The sequence below is a fragment of the Taudactylus pleione genome, unplaced genomic scaffold (genome assembly GCF_031769625.1).
Source record: "Taudactylus pleione unplaced genomic scaffold, aTauple2 ptg000408l, whole genome shotgun sequence".
Classification (NCBI taxonomy): domain Eukaryota; kingdom Metazoa; phylum Chordata; class Amphibia; order Anura; family Myobatrachidae; genus Taudactylus; species Taudactylus pleione.
Window position 1 is genome coordinate 10,222,351 of NW_028284810.1, and position 24,127 is coordinate 10,246,477.

The window sequence follows — 24,127 nt, forward strand, 5'->3', positions numbered from 1 at the left end:
TAATATGGTGCCAGCCAATCAGCTCCCAACTGTCATCTCACAGGCTGTGTTTGAGCTGATTGGCTAGCACTTTATCACAGACTAATCACTTTTCACTCTATCTCCTAACACCGCTTAGTAAATAGACCCCTTAGTGCTGCAGTGTTGACTTGTCACTAGTTAGAAGAGATTTGTGCTTTATAAATGATAGGCTTCAATTACATATACATTGTTTCAGGTTTACACAAATGTTTTCTCTTGTGTGTGTGAAAGGCAGACTCTAATAAGCTTTTTGTTCTGTAAGGGATTTGCATACTATGAGGTTCCTCATGTCTGCTCCTCCTTGTATTTTTGCGTTATTTTACAACAGATTTCTTAGGGAAAAGCTTTTCTTTGAGAGGTAATAGAATTGAGTTGTACAAGAGAAGTGTCTTATGTTGCCTATTAACCGAGTGTTAATCCTGTGTTTTAAGTTCATAGCTACAAATCTTAAAGTGCTGCCCATAATGAGGGACTGGGTCTATGGTCAGGTTGCTCTCCCTATACACATAATGGGATGTAGTTGAAATACCGGCTGTCCGGGATGCCTGCGCTCAGAATACCGGCGCTGGAATCCAGACACCAGTCAGAATCCTGGTGCCGTCTACCTGACGGTAAGTATTGGGGTTAGGGTCAGGCACTAGAGCAGTGTTGGCTAACCTTGACACTCCAGCTGTTGTGGAACTATATATCCCAGCATGCCCTGCCACAGTTTTAGCATGCCCTAATAGCAAAACTGTAGCAGTGCATGCTGGGTTATGTAGTTCCATAACAGCTGGAGTGTCAAGGTTAGCCAACACTGTACTAGAGTTAGGGTTAAGCTGCTGGGGTTGGGGAAGGTTAGGTTTGTATGCTGTAAGGAAGGGGGAGGGTTAAGGTTAGGATTCGGGGAGGGTTTGGTTTAGGGGCAAGGTTGGGTACTTACGGCAGGTGTCTGTATTCTAACCCTGCTGGGATGCTGGCTTCGGGATTCTCACTGGGATCCTGAGCGCCGGCATCCCATACCCAACCCCATATAAAACATCTGTTTGTTTGAACCCTATCCTAGTTCTATTAAAGTAATATCACAGCATTATATTGGTTAACTGGAAGGTGGAGTAAATGCAGTATGTAAATAAAGTATGATGTTAGAATCATCTGTAATATTATTATCCTTTATTTATAGGGCAGTACAACGGATCTCCTGAACCGTACAAGGTGCATACAGTACAAAATAAACATAAGACAATAAGTACAGACATAATAGGACAGAAACAATATTTACATGGTGTCTACTAGAAATACAGCTCTGGCTGAACCTGTACCCCAGTGATAATTTCCTTTATCTTTATTACATCGGCTTTTCCACAAAGTCCTGAAGTTTGTGATATGATTCTGTTAAGGAGAAATCTGCATCATTTATCATTATGTGTAATTTTACTGCTGAGATTTAGATAAAACAAACTGTGCCAGGCTCCCCCGATGTAACAATCCTTTTAAAGCTTATCAAACTTTCATGAATATCCTGAATCACATAAGAAATTATGGCGCACAGCTGTGTATTTTATCTCTAGCTGGGTTTCTGGCCCAATGTTCAGCATAATGATTGCTGTTCCTATTCACCATGAGTCTGAATTACTGCCTGTGATAAAACAAGTGGACAATTGGAGATAATGAAACAGAAGAGCTGTGTTTTATATGTTTCCCATTTATGCCTCAGCCACGTTATCCTGCTGGACAAGTTCACTCTCTGTGGTGACATGATTTGTGTTATTACAGTAGTGTCAGAGCTCTGTCATTATCTACAAACCAGTGACGAACCTTTCTCCTAAATCTCTTTATCTACAAAATAAGAATACGAATTGCACATATGTAAAGAAATGTTACATTAAGAAGCAACTAATGTGTTTTTAAATCAATGCCATAATATCAATCTATTCCTTATTTTATGTTTTATCTACAGATTAACAATACAAGTATAGACCAATGAAGAAGGCGTTTGTAGAATTGTATTAACTATACTAGAAGGCTAAACACAGAACAATTCTACTTTTTCTGAGTATACATTTTTTTTTTTCCCAACTTAATAACTTGTTTTGCCTGACATTCCCAATATTGAGCAGCGATGTAACCATGATCGTAAATGTAGGTACGAAATGGAGCTAATGGGTAACTTATTTGTTATTACTATTAATAACTTATTTATATAACACCTGCATATTATGCAGCTCTTTAGAGAGAATGTTGATCATTCATAAGAGTCCTTGTGCCAGTGGAGCTTTCAATCTATATTCCCTACCACATGGACACACATACCAGGGTTAAGTTTGTCAGAATTCAGTTAACTTATCTGTGTGTCTTTGAAATGTGTGAAGAAATGAGAGCTCATGGAGGAAATCCATGCAAACACAGTAATGCCTTTTAGATTGCCAGTCAATTTGCCCTGAGTTAAAAGCCATTTTGTTTTCTCTCACTCGTCGCCAGGTCTGTCTAAGTAGCACAACGGGTGTGATAAATCAACTCCGCACACTGCTCTTTACCTGTCTTTCCTAATAATTATTTTGGAGCATATTTTGGAGCATATCTGCTCCAAACGTAATTGCTAGGAAATCAGAAGCAAAAACCAATGTTTCATATATTGAGTCCTCTTACTACTGAAAAAGGGTAATTTATCTAAGGTGTTAAACAATCGCCCCAAAAATCAGGGAAGGATCAGCACTTTAACTTTATTAAAGCTAATCATATAGCATAATTGTCCCAATGTCCGTTTCAGTGCAGCAAAGAGGCTTTCATCAAGGTTAAAATCTGACGCTCTGATGATAATTTGGACAGCAGATATTATGAATTCATACTTAAGTCAATTTTCTTTATTCTTTTGCGTAATTACTTTGTAAATAAAATTCTCAATTGAATAAAAACACATGGGCATCAGGCTCACCCCTAGCTTTGACAATTTGTAAATGGGCCTTTTTGAGGAACAGAAAATTTGGGGGAGCAATTATATGGTGATCCTGGTGCTCTACGGATGGCACATTGATAACTTATTTATTAACTGGGATGGTGATTTGAAGTCTATTTCACTGTTTATGGCGCACCTTAACACAAATTCTTTTAGATTGCATTTCACCAACCCTTTCATCCTTTTCACATAAATTTACTTGATATTGCTTTCTCTGTCAGGGATAATCGAATAAGCACTAAAACATATAAGAAGGGTGCGGACTGTAGTAGTTATCTTAACTACTCTAGTTGTCTTTTTTCATAAATGGAAAAACAATATACCAAAGGGTCATTATTTGCGGTTAAAGTGGAATTGTTTGGATATTGTTGAATTTTCTAAGCAGGAAACAACCTTACATGGCTTTTTAAAGAGCAATGTTACCCAGAAGATCTCTTGGCTCAAGCTATAAAAGATGTAGAAACAGTAGCTAGAGGTGCCATGCTGTCATTGGACAAACCTGCTGTGAAGACATCTTAACAAAAAACCTTTGGTGTTGCCCTTTGTCTCTAAATTTAGTATGTGCTTTCACCAGAAGATTATTAGGAAGAACTATTCATTATTAAAGATGAATACGCTTTTGGCCCCCTGTTTGGAAGAGCGACCTATGATTGTATTCAGCAAAGCCAAAAATTTGAGGAACCATTTATCACCTAGCTTCTTTGTAGATCAATCTCAATCAAGTCAATCAGGTACTCTGGCCTCTAGCTGGTTTACAGTAAGACCCAGTCGATGTAATAAATGTTGAAAAAGTTCTTGTATAACCTGCAGATTTGTTCAGTATAAAAGTACCAATTTTAACTCTCCCCAGTTGGGCACAACATTTAAAATTGAGAACTATATAAACTGACAATCGTAATATGTTGTTTCTCTTATTACCTGTAATTGTGGTAAACAATATGTCGGGAGGACGACTACAAGTCTAAACATCAGATTCCTCGAACACAGAAGAAATGCTCTTAAAGGTACTAGGAAGCATAGTCTCTCAGCACACAGATGTGTCCTCATACATCTTGCCTCAATGCGCCATGCAGCTAGACTTGCCTGGCCTGAGTTAGCCGCCAGTCCCGTGCTACTCTGCTAAAGTTAGATTCATTTTTTTTTAGCAAAAAAAGAGGCCTAAGTTGCAACACAATGTGACTAGGATGCACAAGCAGACTGTGCTGATTAATTTGATATGCAGCACTTTTTAGCGTGACTGCCGCAGAGATGCAAGGACACATCTGTATGTTATGTAAGGTGTATAGTTATGTATATAAAGATGTAATAGGGTTAATGAGGTGGCACATGTGCTTACTAACTAATGAAACACTGGAAACCTACCTGATTGGTGATTATCAGTATTTAAGGGGATTGATTGTAAGCTCTGCTTTTATCTTCTGAAGAAACCATTCTGATAGACAGATACACTAAACTCTGCACCTCTGATCACCTTGGAAGAGCTCTGCCACTTGAGACCCATGTCCTCTTGACATTCAGTGGCTGTTGCTACCTGGCTGTGGTCGCTACAGCGCATTAGAGAGGAGCAAGTTTATTAAACATCCTGACCAGCGCACCATCCCAATCATGGACGGCTGGGGAAATCTGATGGCTATTTACTTCTACTTCGCAGGTACACAGTGCTGTATTTACAGAGCATATAATTCTGTCAGCTATATGGGTGACGCAACAACAGCTATATCTGGCTACAATGTAACAAGTCACCTGGGTAATTAACCTTATGCTGTTATCTGGATCCAAGGATGATTACAGCTGGGTTTCAAGTTGTGCTTGATACATCAGGAGATGAGAAAAACTTCCAATAAACTCTTTATATACTGCAAGTAACTTTTGGACATTATATGATATTATGGACCCTATGAATTATAGCAATACAGGTGATAAGTGCAAGTGGTTTTAAATGTGTTTTATCTTTATTCCAATTAAGTTTTATATATCTTTAATATGTTAGCCAATTGACTGTTCTAATAAATATTTGATAATTTCTTATTCGAGGTCCATAGGGATACCATGAGGATATTATGGCAGGAAAGACCAGGCACTAAACAGTTAAAGCGTTGGCTCCCGGAATTCCCCCGGTCCTCCTTCATATATACTCAGCCTGTAGCCATAGGACTTCAGTTTGTTGTTTGTTGCGGCTGGACTCAGATGCACCTTTGTAACAGGAGGACTGCTTAGAGCAGTCCTAAGTTTTTATTTTATGTTTTATTTTATTTTAAGTTTTTTGAGTTGGCAGTACCAGGCGTCTGTATTAAGACGCATGTACTGCGACTCCATCTACCTCTGCCGGGCCGCAACATCAGTAATTGTGCTAGCGATTTTGGCGGGCCGTGTCTGAGCTTAGCTAGCAGCGAGGCTGCGACCTGGACTGCACCAGATACTCAGAGACATGTCAGGTAAGGCGATTCCTTTCTTACGGGGAATCTCGCACAGCAGTCCTTCTGGTGTCAGAGATGCACCAGAAGCCGCTGCTGTAAGGACCAGGGATTGTCCACATCCTTACAACACTAGCCGGAGCGCTATCGTCTGATGCAATCTGCTGTCACGAGGCCAGCGTACCCGGCTGGTTAATGCAGCTTATGGGAGGTTGGCGCTCCTCCCCCGACCGATACGCATTCCCTACGAGGGTTTTGCACGTCTGGGTTGCTCCGCCTGCCCTCCACGTGTATGAGACCGTCGCGGTTTACGCAGTGCACTCAGTAGCTGTGGTCTCAGGAGGGTCTGGGTCAATGACCCTGTATACCTCTCCCTTGGTTAAGGTATACAGTGCTCTATGTCTTACCATTCCTTTGCATTGCTGTAGCTGATTTAGAGCCAATTGTAATTATATTACTTGTGCATTGTATGTGACTGTTCGCTAGCTGCTGACTGATACTGTTTTTATTTCAATTGCTGTTATTTCGTTCTGAAGTACTTCACATTCATTGAGACTTTGCGATTGTGCCTTTACTTTGAATATGTCAAAAGATAAAACAATTTTTACGATTTGCTGTCCTTCAACATAATTACCAATTTCAGGCTCTACCCTTTGGCCTTTCTACGGCTCCCCGGGTATTTACCAAAATAATGTCATTCACGACAGCTTATCTCAGGTGTCAGGGAGTCAGAATTTTGCCATAGATCTCTGATATTGGCACGGATTCCGGTGGTTTTGCAAAACCATCCTCAACTGACCATAGCCTGCCTACAAAGGCACGGCTGGATCATCAATTGGAAGAAATCTCCGGTGGTTTTGCAAAACCATCCTCAACTGACCATAGCCTGCCTACAAAGGCACGGCTGGATCATCAATTGGAAGAAATCATCACTTTCTCCAACACAGCAGATGGTACATCTAGGAGCATTTCTAAATTCTTAGGCACAAAGGGTGTTTCTGCCAAAGGACAAGATTGGGGCTTTATCAAAGCAAATGCACATGCTGCTATGCAAGCGAAGAGTATCCATTCTGTCATCAATGCAGGGGGTGGGATCAATGGTATCGACCTTCGACATGGTATGCTTAGTTCCATTCCAGGCCTCCGCAAAGGTTGATTCTCTCCAGGTGGAAAAGACAGCATCATTTAATATGGTCCCAGATGATCTTTCTCACTTCAGAGGTTTGTCACTCCCTTCTGTGGTGGCTAAAAAAGGAGCATCTCAACAAAGGTTCTGGGTTCCAACTTGGTTGCTTCTCACGGATGCCAGTCTTCGCGGATGGGGGGCAGCGACAGGTCATTGCACCTTCCAGGGGAAATAGACAAATAAAGAGAGTCATCTGCCAATAAACATTCTGGAACTGCGAGCAGTATACAAAGCACTTGTCAAGGCACAGGACCTGCTCCAGGGCAACAACGCGACTACAGTGGCCTACCTCAGTCATCAGGGTCGCACAAGGAGTTATGTGGCCATGAAGGGCAAAGGTTCTCATTTGGGCAGACCGTCATCTTCCGACCATCTCTTCAATATTCATTCCGGGGGTACTCAATTGGGAAGCAGACTTCCTAAATCCCATCTGGGAGTGTTTTAGCTCCAGGTAAACAAATGGGGTCTACCAGAGAGAGATTTCATGGCGTCACGCCACAACCATAAGGTCCCTAGGTACGGGGCCAGGTCCAGAGATTCATCAGCAGCCTTCATGGAGGCACTGGTAGTAAAATGGGACTTCAAGTTGCGTATATCTTTCCTCCAATTTCCCTGCTCCCAAGAGTTCTCAGGAAATTCAAGCAGGAAGGCGGAACAATAATACTGGTGGCTTCGGCTTGGCCCAGACGTCATTGGTTCACTGACCTACAGATTCTGTCAGTAGATAGTCCGCATCCTCTTCATCGGTGGCAGGGATCTGCTAACTCGGGGTCCCTGCCGACATCTGAACTTGGCGCGTCTGGCTTTGATGGCGTGGCTCTTAAATCCTCCATCCTAAAAGCAAAGGGATTTTCCAGTTCTGTAATTCAAACGATACTTAGAGCACGGAAGCCTGCCTCTGCTCGCATCTATTACAGAGTTTGGCATTCTTTTGGTCAATGGTGTTCTCATGAGGAATATGATCCTAAAGTGTTTAGGATTTCCAGTATACTGGCTTTTCTGCAGGCAGGGTTAGATAATGGTCTCCGCCTGGCCACTTTGAAGGTGCAGGTTTCTGCACTGTCAGTCTGGTTCCAGAAGAAGATTGCTTCTACCAGATGTTAAGAGTTTTTTTCCAAGGAGTCCTGCGAGTTCAGTCTCCTCTTGTTCCACCGGTAACACCGTGGGATTTATCTTTGGTTCTTAAGGGGTTACAAGCTGCCCCATTTGAACCTTTAGACTCTGTCTTTGCTGTCAACCACTTCAAATCTACACTTTTTCTTCTTGCTATTTCTTCTGCTCGCAGTCTCTGATTTGGCAGCCTTATCTTGTCACTCCCCATTTTTGATTTTTCACCAGGATAAAGCTGTTCTTCCTACAGGGAGGGTTACCGTCCTAAGGTAGTGTCCCTTTTTCATCTTAATGAAGAAATTGTTGTTCCAGCTTTTCAGGTTCCAGACCTATCTGTAGGTGAAGCCTCCCTGGATTTAGTTTGTGCTCTCTGTATTTATGTGGAGTGTACAAACTGTGTTAGAAAATCAGATTCTCTTTTTGAATATTATGGTTTTCACAAACGAGGATGGCCAGCTAATAAGCAGGCTCTGGCGAGATGGTTACGTATGACTATCTATCAGGTATACACAGGCTGATCTTCCTGTCCGAAGCACGGTGGCGGCACATTCTACTTGGTCTGTAGGGCCATCGTGGGCATTCAGTTGGGGTGCCTCTGATGAACAATTGTGCAAGGCAGCCACGTGGTCTTCTGTCCACACTTTTGTTAGGTTTTATGCCTTTGATACTTTTGCCTCCCAGGATACTTTCTTTGGGCATCAAGTTCTTCTTTCTACTCCGGAGCGTCTCCCATCCTAGGGGAACTGCTTTAGGACATCCCCATGGTATCCCTGTGGATCCCTATGGACCCCGGAGAAGAAAATATAGCGTTATGGTAGACTTGCCTAGATAACTCCTTTTCGTCGAGGTCCACAGGGCGTCCACCCTGACGCACCTGGCTTCATTGGGTGTTTTTATTTTGAACACTCTTCTGTAGGAGTATTTCTGGTGTACGGAAAAAATGCTGATACTCTAGGACGTCGTGATTCGAAAAAGTTTGGGAACCACTGTTCTACACTGATTTGATATCCATATTATTTTTTTAGAAGTTATTACACTATATGTGTGTTACATTGTTTTCTTTCATATTCTCTCATAAGACTCCTTTAACATACTGATTAAGTAAGGCCTGCCAACTAAAGCCTGAGGCACACTATAAGATATATTGCTTGATATATAGTTCCGATGCAGATTGTGCGGATCATATAGTGTGTACGCTCTGTTACTGGTGCACGCTGGCCGTTCACCACATTGTCCCATCTGCTGTGCTGCACGTCAAGTGGGACGATGCGATGTGTACGTCGTGTATTGTGCATACACAACCTCACATGGTGTACAGAAGAAACAATTAATTGGATGCAATCCCCCGACATGATGTATAGTGCTGTCTAGAGTATTGCACAGTGTACGTTCTATATCGTGTGTTCTGGGATATAATGAACTTGGGACAACAGTTGCATCGTTTGTTACATTGTGTAGTATGTACCCACCTTAACTGAATGAACATTTTAATACATGATTGGTTACATCCCTGAAATCATCTGTGTATTTAAGCATTCACATTAACCAATGTGAGAACTAGAATGTTCACAACACAAACCCTAACAGATCCAGGAAATATCTGAGGAAAGAGCATACCTCTATGATATGACTTTTTATATACAACTTGTTTTAGTATTGTGGATTGTTTTTACTATTATGTTTTATGGCCATAAAATAGCTCTACATTATGTGTGCTATAGAACAGTGATGACCATTTGCCTTTGTATTCGCATTTAAAATTATTACTTTTAATAATGGCTTATAAACATTAACGCAAAGATGAAGATCCACCTTGTTTTTGGTCTGTTTTGTGTTGGTTTTGCCATATTATTCTTAATTATTTTTGGATTTAACCATTCTTTAAAGTACAGACATTTGTATATGATTTCAGATCTTTTTGTCTTGAATAACACTTGTTAGGTGATTTAATTATCAGTTCTCTAGAAAGTCTTTTTACCTTTTAATGTATTCTTCTAGAGTTATGTCCCACATAAACAGATTTATTTTGTAATAACTTATTAAGCTGATTGATGTTTGTAATTATGTTGGTTTCAGATAGGATAATACAGATGTCTGAAAAACGAATGCAATCTTATTAATGTTGTCGTTTCTAGTACCTAAATATGTAAGCAGTTGTGTTACATTAGAATTCATGATAGGACAGTATTTCACGAACAAGTGTTCACAAAATACAATATGCAATATATCTATTACAGTAGCATGTGGTGTGATTGTTGAAAGCACATATGACTCAGTACTAATGTTCCCAAGCCAACCACATTAATATGCAAGGGAATATTAATGAACTATGACACATTTGAATTGCCAAAAATGTGCATGTTAGATACATTAAAAATGCAGAGAATGCATTTAAATATAAACCTTTATTTAGAATATGGCTAGTGTGCTACTAAGAATCACTGGCATTGGAGTTATGTTTCACCTATGGCTTCTTGTCATTTTCTGCTCTACCCAATGAAATCCAGTGGAATAATTTCTAACTTTTATATATTAAGACACTTTCAGTTAGGAACTCTATTCAGAGTTCATGTGGTCAGAAGGTTAATTCAGTGGTTCTGTTTCTATATGTTTTAGTTCAAATACTCATTGGTGATTTATAATATACAGACCTGAGAAAGCTGTGCCTGCCTTTGTATTAAAGCAATGTTATTGCTAGGTATGACTGTGCTCTGCATGGCGCAGCATGCAAATATGATCCCCATGATAAACTGTGTTCAGCTGTCCATTATCAGATTCCAAATGGCACATAGCAGCACAGGGCGACCAGATGTCACTTCCTAATGAATTACCATAGAAAACTGTTGCTGAAATACACATTGAGAGCATCCTCATTAGATGCGAAGAGTAAGTCAATTGAACATTTCTGCTGAAAGCAAGTCTTCCTGATTACTTACAAAGAAGATAATCAATACAACAAAGTATGTTTAGTGAGTGCAATAAACAGGTCGTACATGCCTGGAAACAATATCTGGGAACACTTTGCTAGAAGACTGGTGAAGATTTTTGTGTTCTATGTTAACTTGCCCAGCAAAGAGAATAAAAAACAAAATAAAATGTTGTATTTGTGAGCCAAAGCAAGAAAAAGCATTATTTAAAATAAAGGATAACCCACATAGACGTTCCAGTGTACAAAACAGGCACTCGAGCAAACACCATGATAGTTCTGCAGCATTAAAGGAAACATGCATTGTGAATTGGTCTTAGAGGGACAGTCATCAGTCAACCCTGAGAAAAGACTGCCCAGGCACACAGTGTAATCCTGTTATCCCAAAAACATATACACAGTCTTGCACAACATTTCCTTTACTTTTACCTCTATGTGCAAGTAACTCACAGACACAATCCGCATTAAACACAAATGAGTCTTGAATTTTTTTGTCACCTTGAAACGTGTTGTGCACCAATGAAACTACTACATGTTGTCAAGTGTAACAAGAGGGCTACTCTGTGTTTCTCAGCTTAGTTAGGAGAATCCGCCAGTAGGTGTCCGTGTGATGACAGTATATATATGAGAGACGTTAACTTAGAGATCATATCCATGCTTTAATAAATGTCATAACAAGGTAAGAGTGGGTTATGTGGTTTTTTTTAAAGCACTAAATAAGTATTGATTGCAAAGACACAGCAGAAATAAACTTAGGAGGCTGACTACTTGCTGTATTAGTAGAAGTAGCACTCAAGCCATTCCTAGGACGCAGTGTCGGAATTTACCAGGCCTGCAGCCCTCCTACTGTAGAATCCTCCAACCACCAGTGACTGCCTAGCAGTGACAGTGACTTCCCATTGGAAGCACTTTCTACTTATTACATGCCAGACAGTCCCAAAGGGATGTGTTTTCTCCCCCTGGGACTTTCAGTCCCAACTGCAATTAGCAGAAAGTGTGTCTAAAGGGAAGGTACTCCCCTTCTATTACTGCAGCCCTATATGGTTTCTTGGGGCTGCACTCAGACATTTACAGACCCTCGGCTGTTGTTGCTTGGACCTCATGGATAAAACTCTTGCTCTACAGGGGTCCTTGAGGAGAGGTCCCAGTTCATCTAGTCAGACCTCCATCTTAAAACTTGCTGTTCTGCTATATAGAATTTTTCCGAAGGGCACACACTATTCAGAATTACACCTACAAGAGGGAATCTGTATGTAATACCGGCTGTCAAAATACCGACAGCGGCATCTCGATGGTTGCTATCCTGACGGGTCTGGTAAGTATACTTGTCCTCCCCCCTTCTCCCTCTAACCCTCCCTTCTTGAAGCCTAACCCTCCCCGTTAGTACCTAAACCTAACCCTCCCCCTTCGTGCCTAACCCTCCCTCCTAAGTGCCTAACCCTCCCCTCTAGGGGTGCCTAACCCTACCCTACCCCCCAAAACCTAACGCTAACCCCGCTATGCTACCTAACCCTCCCCTCCCGTGGCTAACAGCTAAGGGCGCCCCGGACTTGCCTCGTTCGGGCTGGCATCCTTCTGGATTCCGGCGTCAGGATTAAGATAGGCGTCGGTATTTCAAGGCCTATCTTAAGTCCCTTGTCTGGTTTCCCTCGTCGGGATTTAGACAGGCGGCATCGCGGCCGCCTGTCTCATAACTACATCCCCTACAGGAGGCACTGCACATGACATGGTTAGATGTACCTGATCAACAACAAAATGGGGCTGGAAATTGTTTTTGTTATTATATATCATGCTTTGGTCACCCAGATACATAAGTATGAAAGGTAAAATTCCACTGTTCGCTTTTTTTCACACTTTAGACAAGTCACTTTGTTTCCCTATGTTAAAGGAAACCAAAAACTAAATTGTAAGCTGAAACTGGAAACAACATACACAATCATATAAGCTGTGCTAGATACAATAACAAGCTACGTTAACAAGGAAATAAGAAATAGAATGTTGCATGAGTGAATGTGTGTTCCCATGATGGAAGCTAATATTATCTGTTGTTCAGTGGATGGAGCTGCATTTATTACAGTGTAGATCTCCATCATGTACAATGCATGATAATTGTCATATTCATTATTACTTCTATTCTTCCATGCCCCAATCTCTGCTCTTCTACATCCGGGAGTGAATGTTTGGGGTGAGAATTATCTTTCTGCTCCTAACTCCTTAGTATGATTGCCAGGAAAAAAAACTAGAGAAACGGTATTGTAATAATGCAATAGTTGTTTCTGGTACTGAGCTAGTGACAGAACCTTATTCAAGCAACTGGATGTATTGCTTTCATGATGCTGAAATTCATTTTATTGACAAATTCTCGCAATATCCCTGGAGTTAAAGCTTTTTTTGTGCCAGCCCATTTCCAGTATTTGTACGGTTCTATGGTGGTCTGTTAATCTGACCGATTTGGGTCAAACTAAAGGCGGCAATACACTGATGCTATTGGTCCGATCAACCAGTTATCTGCTGATCGAACCACTAATTGCACAGTGTATGGCCGCGATTAGCATCAATTATCAAACTGTTACATTAGAAATCTTTCAGTGTGCCCGACATATGCCATAATTGGTGTTCAGATCTGACCGTGGATATACTCATTATCAGACAGAGAATAATAGACAACTTTGGAACTTATGCTGGCCATACACTGTTAGATAATTGGTCTCTGTCTGCTAGTGAGTATATCTGACAGTATATGGCCAGCATAAGCTGCAAAGTTGTGTACGTACCCCGCTACTGACAACCAGTAATGGCTGAAAACCACCTGTCCAGATTTAAGTATTTCATGTTTAAAAGAAAACCATGCAGTTGGCTGATGACCAGTTTTGTTCTGTGTTTATTGTCATCCGTTTACTCAACAATGGAGTCTCATATGATCAATCTAATTTAAGCAGATTCTAACGCACTGTGGGCCTGATTCAGACCCGCTCGCAAGCGGGTCGATGGTGGGGTACTGCGCACGCACGGCATGCAAGCCCCGGAGCGAGTGAGAAATTCACTCGCTCCGGGGCTCGCTACAAACGGGGCGGCTGTTGATGTTGATCGACAGCTCGCCCCGTTTTGTAGGCGGGGAGGCAGGGTGGCTGGCCAAACGGAGGTGTTCCCGAAGGAACACCTACCGTTTGAGGACGGCCCTACTGACATCACTCGTGATGTCAGTAGTGAGCTTCCTGCTCTATCAGAGCAGGAAGCTCACTGGGGCTTGCGGGAACGAGACCCTACCACAAGGGTCTCGTCGCAAGCCCAATGGCTGGTCGCGACCCTCACCTGGCCGCTTGCAAAAGCTGTGGGTGGTCACCCACCGCTTAGGGAGCAGCCAGGAGGCTGGTTTTTAAAAAGAAAACGCACGCCCTGATTCAGAGCGAGCGCTCGCTTTTTGCGAGCGGCTCTGAATCAGGCCCTGTGTTTGATCATTTATTTATTTATTTATTTGCAAACAAGTGGAGCATAAATTCTACTTTATGGATTGAAAGGAGAACATGTTTACAGGACAAGCTGACAGACCGGATAAGGACAGCTCATCAGTAACATAAAGCACTGTGCTTTGAGGGACATTGTTGATTAGATTGGGAGAAGAAGACTGAGCAAGTGTTAGTGCATTGCAGCCTTAAGTATGTCTATAGCGGAGCTTTTGGGATTTAAAGCTCCTTGAAAATTTTGCTATGATACGCTATAATTTGTAGTGGTTCTTTCTTCTGAGTTTAGAACCACAGCTTCCAGTAATGTCTTTTTAGATTGAGTTGTTTGCTTGAGTGTCGTACATTATTGTCGTTATTTCTTGTTTGGGATTAATTATTTTCAGGATGTGTGATTGGTGTTGTTTTTCTCCTCACGTACACCGGAGGAAAGGTCATTTTTAATGAGAAACTTTTATTTTTTTCTTTTTAATTACAATCTCATCTATATTGCCATCTCGTTACTTTTAAATTAGATCTAGACAACATTTTCCACAATGTACTCAGTTAGTATGTAATAGAATAATTTTATCATTGCCTTCCAAAGCCAGCTGGTGCCTTTTATAACGGTCCTCCCAGCAAACCATCACAGTATAATAGTGCTTCCACAGTATACCAGCAACATTAGGCCTGTGCTCCCACATTCCAGCCAGTGACCCCCACCGCTCCCTTGTCTTCAAATACCAGACTGTGGCCCCTACACAATGTACCAGCAACAGTGCTCCGACAGGCTACACCCCAGAATCATTTTTAATGTTTTCTTATTTGAATTTATGATATTAGGAGGCTTATGAATTAGAACGAAGTACCCCAAATAAGATTTACTACTCAGAAATATAAACACAAACAATACTGCTGCATAAATCAAACTCCAAAAATCAAAAAACAATTGGTAAGAAATGGCCCTGGCTCCAGGTTCATGGGATTGCGTCTGAGACCTTGATAAAGACCTCACTGGTTGAAACACGTCTGCGTGGATTGCTCAGGAAGATCTGGCCAAATCCCACTTACCGTGAACATGGGTTTCTTCATCCCCGGATTAAAAGCGGTTTATTGACATGCTTATTTTAGAACATCATCTGGTAGGTGGCCATTTATTACCTATTTTGCCTACTGTTTTTAAAAATTCATATGTACTAAAGCTGTGTGAAGTTTATCTGCATTTAGGAGTCTTAGGCCCGTATTCAATTTGAGACGAAAAGTCCGGATCCACGATACTTTTTCGCCGAAGCGAAAAGCCGAGATCGGGGAAAAAGTTTTGCCGATGACGTCATTTCGCCAGGCGGAAAAGTATCGCCGTATTCAATTTGAAAGACTTTCCGCCTAGGCGGAAAGTCAATGCAATGTACTAGGCGAAAATGTTTTGCCTATGAATAGCAGGCGGAAAAAAGTGCAGAATTGGGGTTTTGGGGTGCAACGTTGCGGGAACCCCCGTGCAGCTTTCAGACGGTCCCCCAAAGGTAAACTGTGTCAAAAATGTAAAAAAAAAAAAACACTTAAGGAAACCCCAAAATATCACTTTGAAAAGGGGGCAAAAAAAATAAAAGTTGGGGGACAAACTTAAAACTAGCGAACTTGACTCTTGGGGGGGTCCCCAAGTATGCCCCAAGTGTTTTTTGGATTGCAGGGGCTTGCGGAAGGTGGATTTTTCACGATTTTTTTCAACTTCACTTTAGCAACTTTTAAATATGCTAATCCTCATTTTCAAGTACCCCAAATTTGCTGGGGTAAGTTATTTTCAGGAAAAAATACTCCTGAGTACTATTCTGCACCACATATAGAGAAACGCTATTTAGCAGCTATTGAGCCCGTTTAAAAACACCAAATACCTTCAGCAAGCCAAATCAGGGGGTACCATAGTGAACCCCCATCTCAGAGCATCTTTTGGGGGGTGTCAGGCTGATTTCCCCAAATCTGACAGTACTTTCCGCCATTTTCGCGTACTTTCAAATTGACTTTTCGCCTCAAATTGAATACGGGCCTATATCTCATTTTGCATACAGGGAGGAAGAACATTTAATCAAAGATCCTTTTGATGAGACTACTTTATGTGGAAGTTTCAGTATGTGTAATCACCAGGTGGGCTTAACAAACAACCACTACATACTCGAATACTGTGGTGACCGTTTAAACATCCACATCACCATTCCTCCTATCCTGAGTAACAAATTGGGTGTCTTGGAATTATTTGAATACTATACTATTCTATGATTCTTTCCTTTTTTTTTTTTTTTTTTTGAGTGAAACCATCTTCAATTAATTCCAAAAGGACGGAATTTACATCTTTGTACAGAATAAGAACTAAAAGATGGTGCATGATATACATTAACCAGAGAACTGCAATGTAGTTTGGAAAACCTTGTTTTTATATGGGCGCAAGATCAGGTCAAGGGGTGCCGTCTCCTAGGGTAAACTGTAGCACTTCTCTTGCAGCAGCTGATTAATAGCACACCAGTCCAGCGCCTTTGTACAAGTATTTCATAGCACAAAATAAACAAAATATAAAATTTAATTTTGGCCTGGCCGGCACTAACTATTCATAAGTCTCCCTTTTTAACGGTGGGAAGACCTAATGCCCAACTCTCACAAAACAAGTTTTAAATACAGCACTTAAATAAAGCCATAGCAGTGTCTCTCATCTGGTCTGTCAACCTGCTCCCCAGGTAGTGAGAGACTGCCTAGAAAAACTGGCACACCTTTTATGAGCCTCTCACAGGTTGTCTGGCAATCAAGTCTGCTCACTATCGGGATAATTATCTCATAGAAGTTAAGAACCTGGGGCATATATGCCTCCCATCAACAAGTACTCCAGTGTTTTTATCACAATATTTCTTTATATGAACGCCAACATAGACTTTTCATTTACTATTTATAGTGTTTTTTGGTGATGGTTCAGAGGTTTGATTTAAACACCTGTGCTCAGCCATGTATATCTCTAAAACCTGAACTGTTGGGGAGCCTTGAGGACCACATTTGGGAACCTCTGTGTGTTAGGTGATACCATTTTGGATTTTCAGTCCAAGCACCTTAAATGCACAGATTTTTGGGGCCTTTTTTTTCTTATAATTTGACACATATTCTTAAATTGCAGCAGATTGGAAACAAACTACTTCCCCATCATTGTAGACTATTAAGTGTGTGCGAATACTAATGGATGAAGTTCATGACTAGCTTTTTCCATCACTCTTCAAACACATTCACTAAGGTTTAGAAGGGGTTGGGTATGAAATCTCCGCTGTAGGGATGCCTGCTGTCAAAATGCCGACAGCGGCATCCCGTTGCTGGGAATCCTGATGGGTCGGATAAGTATGTTAACTCTCCCCCCTTCTAACCCTCCCTTCTTACACCCTAATACCAACCTTCCGCACCCTAACCCTCCCCCCTTAGTGCCTAAGCCCCCCTCCAGTGGTGCCTAACTTTCTTTCCCCCCCCCCCCCCAAGCCTAACTGTAACCTCCCCGTGGTGCCTAAAGCTAACCCTCTCCCCAGCCAGCGGCTATCAGCTAAGGGCACCCCAGGATTACCTTCGATCAGGATTCTGGCATAGGTCTGTTGGCTGGCATTGACATTTAGCCGCCTATGTTAAATCCCGGGTCGGGATTTCAACAGGCAGCGTCTCTGCCGTCGATATTTTAACTACAATCCGTTTAGAAGCAATGGGCTTTGTGTTTCAATACTCACTTTCCATTTTCTTAGTCCCATCTTTGTATTACACCGTTAGCTCCTGTGTAATACAGTGATTTTCAACCTTTCTAAGCCTGCGGCACACCGAACAAGGTTTTAAAATTGCTAAGGCACACCATCAATCCCCCACGGGAAAAAAACACAAATTGGCCCCACACAGGAAAAAGAACAGACATTGGGCCCCACAGAAAAATATATAAAATAAAATGGTCCCCACAGAAAAAAACACGTCTCCCCAGAGGATAAAATAACCAGCTGAGAAGTCTCACTGTCGTCCCTGTCCTGTCCCTCATCGGATGGGGTTTCTCAGTCACACTCAGTGACTGAGCACAAAGTGCAGAGCTGGGGGCATTATGCAGGCGGGTGTGCAACGCGCGTGCGTGACCTATGTTATGCCGCTGCATCTCCATAGATCACGGCCCAGGCGTTCCCAAGAAGAGCACAGAACTGCCAGGGCCAGCAGTACAAGTAAAGTCAGCTCTGACTTCACTGACCTCACGGCAAACTTGACAACTGCTCGCGGCACACTAGTGTGCCACGTCACAGTGGTTGAGAAACACTGTTGTAATAGGTCAGATAGTTAACATACTCAGTGATGGGATGCTTGTTTTACTGTTTGCTTGTTTGTCTTGGGTTCACTCCTTCCCCACTTTCCCCTATGGAAGCCCCGCCCCCTTAATACCGCAGTTCGCGGGTGTACAGGTAGGGGGCGGGGCCTATTGCCGCAAAGTGCCCGCCCCCATCAGAAAGCTGATGCTGCTGCAGCAGGTACTGTGTGCTCTCTGTCCCTTTCTCCCTCTCTCTCTTCCACTTCCTCTCTCACTCCCTGTCAGTTTATTCCTTTCTCTCCCCCTTCCTCCCCCTCTCTATCTCTCTCCATGTCCCTCTGTCCCCTCCTCCCTCCCTTTCTCTCCCTTCCCCCTCTCTCTGTATCCCTCCCTGTCCCTTCCTCCCTCTCTCACCCTTCCCCCCTCTCTCTCACTCTTTCTCTATACGGTATATCTCCTATCTATCTATCTATGGCTCTTGCAATGGGCTCCACACATTTTTACACTAAAGATATGTCACTAGCGCTTGCCGCAATTATTTTTAAATTCAGAATTCATCATTGAGGCGCTCGCTGGCAAGCGCTAGTATCAAAAAACCCACCAGCGCTGTTGCTCTCATTAAACAGCGCTGCCGAGTGAAGTTGATTTTTTTGTGTGTGAATTGTGTGCATGCGTAGTCCAGCAGACTAGATGCAGAGGAGATCTGGGAGGGGAGCCATATTATTTGTGCGGACTGTTGCTGATTCCTTTAGCTGTCCCTGGCTGCCTCTCCTCTAGGGTAACTGAGCTGTAATGGCAGTCAGTTATCAGCATCAGTCCGCAGAAACGAGCCTGGCCACCGCGGCAACCTCTCTTGGGAGGGGGCGCTGGATGGTTTGTACTGGGAGAGGGAGGGGTTTAGGGTCGCTCGGATGCTGCTGGGGAGGGGGTTCTGCAGGGTGCTTTCTGGGTGAATGGAATGCTGCTGTGTACTGGGAAAAGGGGATACACTGGATGATGTGCAGTTTAGAGAGAATGGGGTAGGGTGGGAATGGATGGAGAGGTGCTGTGTACTGGGGGAAGGGAATCTGCTCACGCTCTGCATTGTGGGTAGACCCGGATGCCGGCTCAGACAGCCAGGAGCATAGATTACAACTGCAGCAGGACAGAGAAATCATGTCCACTATGCTGCCAGGAGTCTGTTCCCAGCAGTGTCGCGGACATGATTTAGTATGCTGCCACCTTGCCGATCAGTGGAGAATCCAGTGGCAAGGTAAGGGGCATAGTAGTCGCTGTGTGAGGCTGCGACAATTATATTGATGGGGCCCCCACAACTTAGTTGCCCCGGGCCCCCCATAAGCCTTAATCCGGCCCTGGTCACCCTACATAAGCTTGACCTATGTCCCACTTGGCTTCTGTCACTCTTACCTTTACATGACTTTAGCCTTTATCCCACATGGCTTATGTAATTTCAGCGGCCATTTTAACTTGTATAACTTCATAAGTATCCAGAGGCCATTCTAACACACACACACATACACAATCCCATTCCTCAATATCTATTATTTATTATAGTTAATATCTTTGTTCCTGTGTAGCAAAAAAAGTCTTAGCATAGCTTTAGTTATCATCTTTATTTAGTATGTATCTGTATATATAATGTTAGCCAAAAGTAGTTATATATTCCTTATGCAATGTTCATGCAAGATTAGTTTCTCAAAACTAATTCTTTATCAGTTTCTTCATTCTGTTCGGTATATCGTCACTGCAGCTCTTTCTCAGCGTGTCTGCATGGCAAATATTTCATGTTTAAACACACACATATATATTCCTCTATTTAATGCACTTATAACTTAATTGTAATATTATCGTGAGTTCTACTCAAGTGTCTTAGCTGTATACACCACACAAACATTACAGTTATTGCTGCTCTGTCTTTTAAAACATAGTACTTTAGGTGCTTTATAAAATACTCACTAAATACATTATTAATCCATCCTATTATCTTTGTCTGTCTTTTACTACTCAGTGCATCGGATTATAATGGTGCTCTATAAATAACTGTTAATAAATAATTACATTTTAATGAATATCTGGATACTGGAGAAAATTTGCCTTCTGGAGCATACTGTATGCAGGCAAAGTAAAACACTTCTGAAAGTATATTTTTTATTGGAAAAACAAACCAGGTTCCACCTCTCCGACCAATGTCACATACCAGTTGCCTTCCCCTATGATAATATTGTAACAGATGGAAATAATAAACACCTATTTTTGGCGAAAATAGAGACGTTCGACCAAAAGGTTGCGTTACTAAAGAAGAGTGGGAATGAATAGAGTTAATGTAGGTTGTGCACTAATTGATAGCTAGATGATTAAAAATTAATTTTTACTATAAATTAATAAATTGTGGATTGTAATTCTGGAACACCGTGAAATATAAAAACATTAAGAAAAAACATACTCTTTAGTTATGTGAGATTGCCTTGTAGATTTGTACAGATAGCACATCCGAATATAATCTAAATACAACATGACAATAGTTGTTTCAAGTTTTTCAAGATATTATATGTGATAGGGTAGGCTGCTATAATTCAGGCAAGTCCAGAATGTTTGAATAATCACTTTCAAAAGCTGAACATGTACCGCTCGGTGGGGAGAAGTGACTGAGGTCATACAGTAATAGATATAGCAAAGGTCTTTATAGAGCTCAGGGAGGCAATATTTTTAAAAGGAAGGGTATTTTTAGGGCAAGGAGACGTGGAAATTGAAGGGATCAAGACTTAATATGAATTGTAATGAAGAACGTTTAGAGAGGATGAACGAGCCATGGAGACATATCTTGAGTTGAAATGACAACTCGTACAGTAAAATAATTCAAGAATGTGTTGAAAAAAATATATTTATTGAATCTTGGAGAATAAATGTTATTTTTAGCTTTCCGTTTAACAACAAATATAATAAAATCAGATTCACCTACAAAGGTTTTTCTACTGTCAGCTTATCTGTGTATGTATTTTTGTGCAATGTACATATACAGTATATACATTTATATTAATGGAGGATCTTCTTTAATGTCGCACAGATTATTCCTAGTCATGTTGACTGGGGTTTAAAGGTCCTACACAATTTTGTGGGCCATAAAAGGGCTCTTTGTACTACAAAGTGAAGAAATACTATAGCTATTTGGACTGGGTAATGCCACTGGGGGGTAGGGGTAATGTTGTAACAGGGGCCTTTGGAGTCGGGGAGTACTGACACCCACTATGTATTTTTTCCCAATAAAAACATTTGCTCTTATGTGGGCATACCATTTAAAAGAGGGTATTCCCTCCTTTCAATCGCGGGTACTCCCATCTATCTATGTTTTATGGTAGGGGAGAGAGAGGGACATAAAGTTCCCTCCCCTACCATTTGTATGATTTTATTTATTTACAACCATGCTGCGGGGAGTCCCCAATGGTAGTTTGGACTGGTGCGAACAAGGTCATTTCTTTTGGGTGGAGCGCTATACCCAACGCTGCTGAGGACATGTGGCACTGAGGGTGCATATGCGTGGACAAGCCCCATTCGTCCAGTGCAGCAAAGAGGTTAAATCTCTCATATATCCCTCTGGCTCATCAAAATGCCCATCCCAGTAAATGTGTGCCTACAAATGGGTACTCAGCATGTCCGCTGTGAATGTGTGCCTATAGATACAATTTCTACAGTTCATATACTGTATAATAAGATAAGCAAATGAAATCCCTTTCATAGTAATGTACATGTTATGCAGCAAATGTGCGACTCACCAGATCAGAAGAGATGGACCCCTGTAGTGACATTTTCCAGTTGTTTCCCATATGGCATTTAGCCATCATCTCTTGTGACATGAAAACTGGTTTATCTTGTCGCTGGAGTACTTAAAACATCTAGTTCTAATGCTACGGTGCAGATAATGTATTATTTTGCAGTGTGGCATTGTCACATTAGGGTGCATTTTAGGGAGGCTCCTTCCCTGTAACTATTATCAATTCAAAGTGACTATCTGCAGTATCCTGGTAGGAACTTTGCAATGACACTGCTTGCCATGCAAAGGAGAGATCTTAGGAGAGGGGTGACTCTTCTTGGGTCAGTTATAAGCTGGGTGCAGATAGCAGCTGTGTGACAGCACCCTCACCTACTCCCTCCATCTTTTCAGTTGCTGCGAGTCCATGTTAGATTTAAAACGGTCTTCAAATAAAAGTTAAAGCATGATGCAGTTATTACTATGACCACTTCTGACACTCTATTAAGCTATGTGCACATAGGCGTTTCGGTGCTGAGCGCACAGCATAGCATTTGGTGCTGCACGAAACACATGAGGTTCAGACCAGCCCAGATTGAATGGAATTGGTATTGCACATAGAAATGTATTTGTGCAAAACTGTTACACTAATGAAAGCAAATGTCTGCATGGACGCTATAAAGTACAGCATAGGTATGCATTCTGCGTCACATTGTTAAACCTATAATATGTTTTCTGATATGATATATGAAACTAGAGAAAATACAAATTTATTATCACTTCTCTGTGAAAAAAAGAAAGAACTTCGGATTAATCAAATGTTCATTATGCAGTTTGTTGAAGAGAGAGAGATGAATTAGGATGAGAACAGTCTGAATCTGCCCTGAGCCCACGTTTGTGAGAGTCAGACAGACCTAGTCCTGCCGGCAGTCTGTACAGATCACGCACCAGTGGCTGCAACAGAGGGGTGAGCAGAGGACATGATTGATGCAAACACATCATATTTTCTTCCTGTGGGTAATAAACTACAGTGCACATCAATCACCCCTACTCCTCCTCCTCTGTGTACTTTTCTTTTTTTCTCTCGCTTTGTGTAACAGTTTATTGAAGTCCTTTATTGTAATAGATAAAACCATGAACATAGCCATGATAAACATAACATTTTTTATTTTATTTTTTATATGAGATGTTCTAGTTGTATTGCTTTGCATATAGGGGCCCTGTCGCAGGAGTGGCCCATGTGACCAGCAGAGCTATACAGACCACCACTTAAACCAATGTCACCATGTGCCCTGTGCACAGACTGCTATGTAGCCTATCCTATTCACCCACCACTCACACCAATGTCACTGTGTGCCCTGTGCACAGACTGCTATGTAGCCTATCCTATTCACCCACACCAATGTCACTGTGCCCTGTGCACAGACTGCTATGTAGCCTATCCTATTCACCCACCACCCACACCAATGTCACTGTGCCCTGTGCACAGACTGCTATGTAGCCTATCCTATTCACCCACCACTCACAGCAATTCTCACTGTGTGCCCTGTGCACAGACTGCTATGCAGCCTATCCTATTCACCCACCTCTCACACCAATGTCACTGTGTGCCCTGTGCACAGACTGCTATGTAGCCTCTCCTATTCACCCACCTCTCACACCAATGTCACTGTGTGCCCTGTGCACAGACTGCTATGCAGCCTCTCCTATTCACCCACCACTCACACCAATGTCACTGTGTGCCCTGTGCACAGACTGCTATGTAGCCTATCCTATTCACCCACCACTCACACCAATGTCACTGTGTGCCCTGTGCACAGATTGCTATGTAACCTATCCTATTCACACACCACTCACACCAATGTCACTGTGTGCCCTGTGCACAGACTGCTATGTAGCATATCCTATTCACCCACCTCTCACACCAATGTCACTGTGTGCCCTGTGCACAGACTGCTATGCAGCCTATAGTATTCACCCACCACTCACACCAATGTCACTGTGTGCCCTGTGCACAGACTGCTATGCAGCCTATAGTATTCACCCACCACTCACACCA

General features: G+C 42.1%; 1 protein-coding gene across 1 annotated transcript in view; it reads left to right on the forward strand.

The window, feature by feature from the left end:
• SNX25 (sorting nexin 25) overlaps positions 1-24,127 on the forward strand; it is a 268,761-nt gene that overhangs the window by 125,693 nt on the left and 118,941 nt on the right. The gene's annotated exons all lie outside the window — the stretch shown is intronic.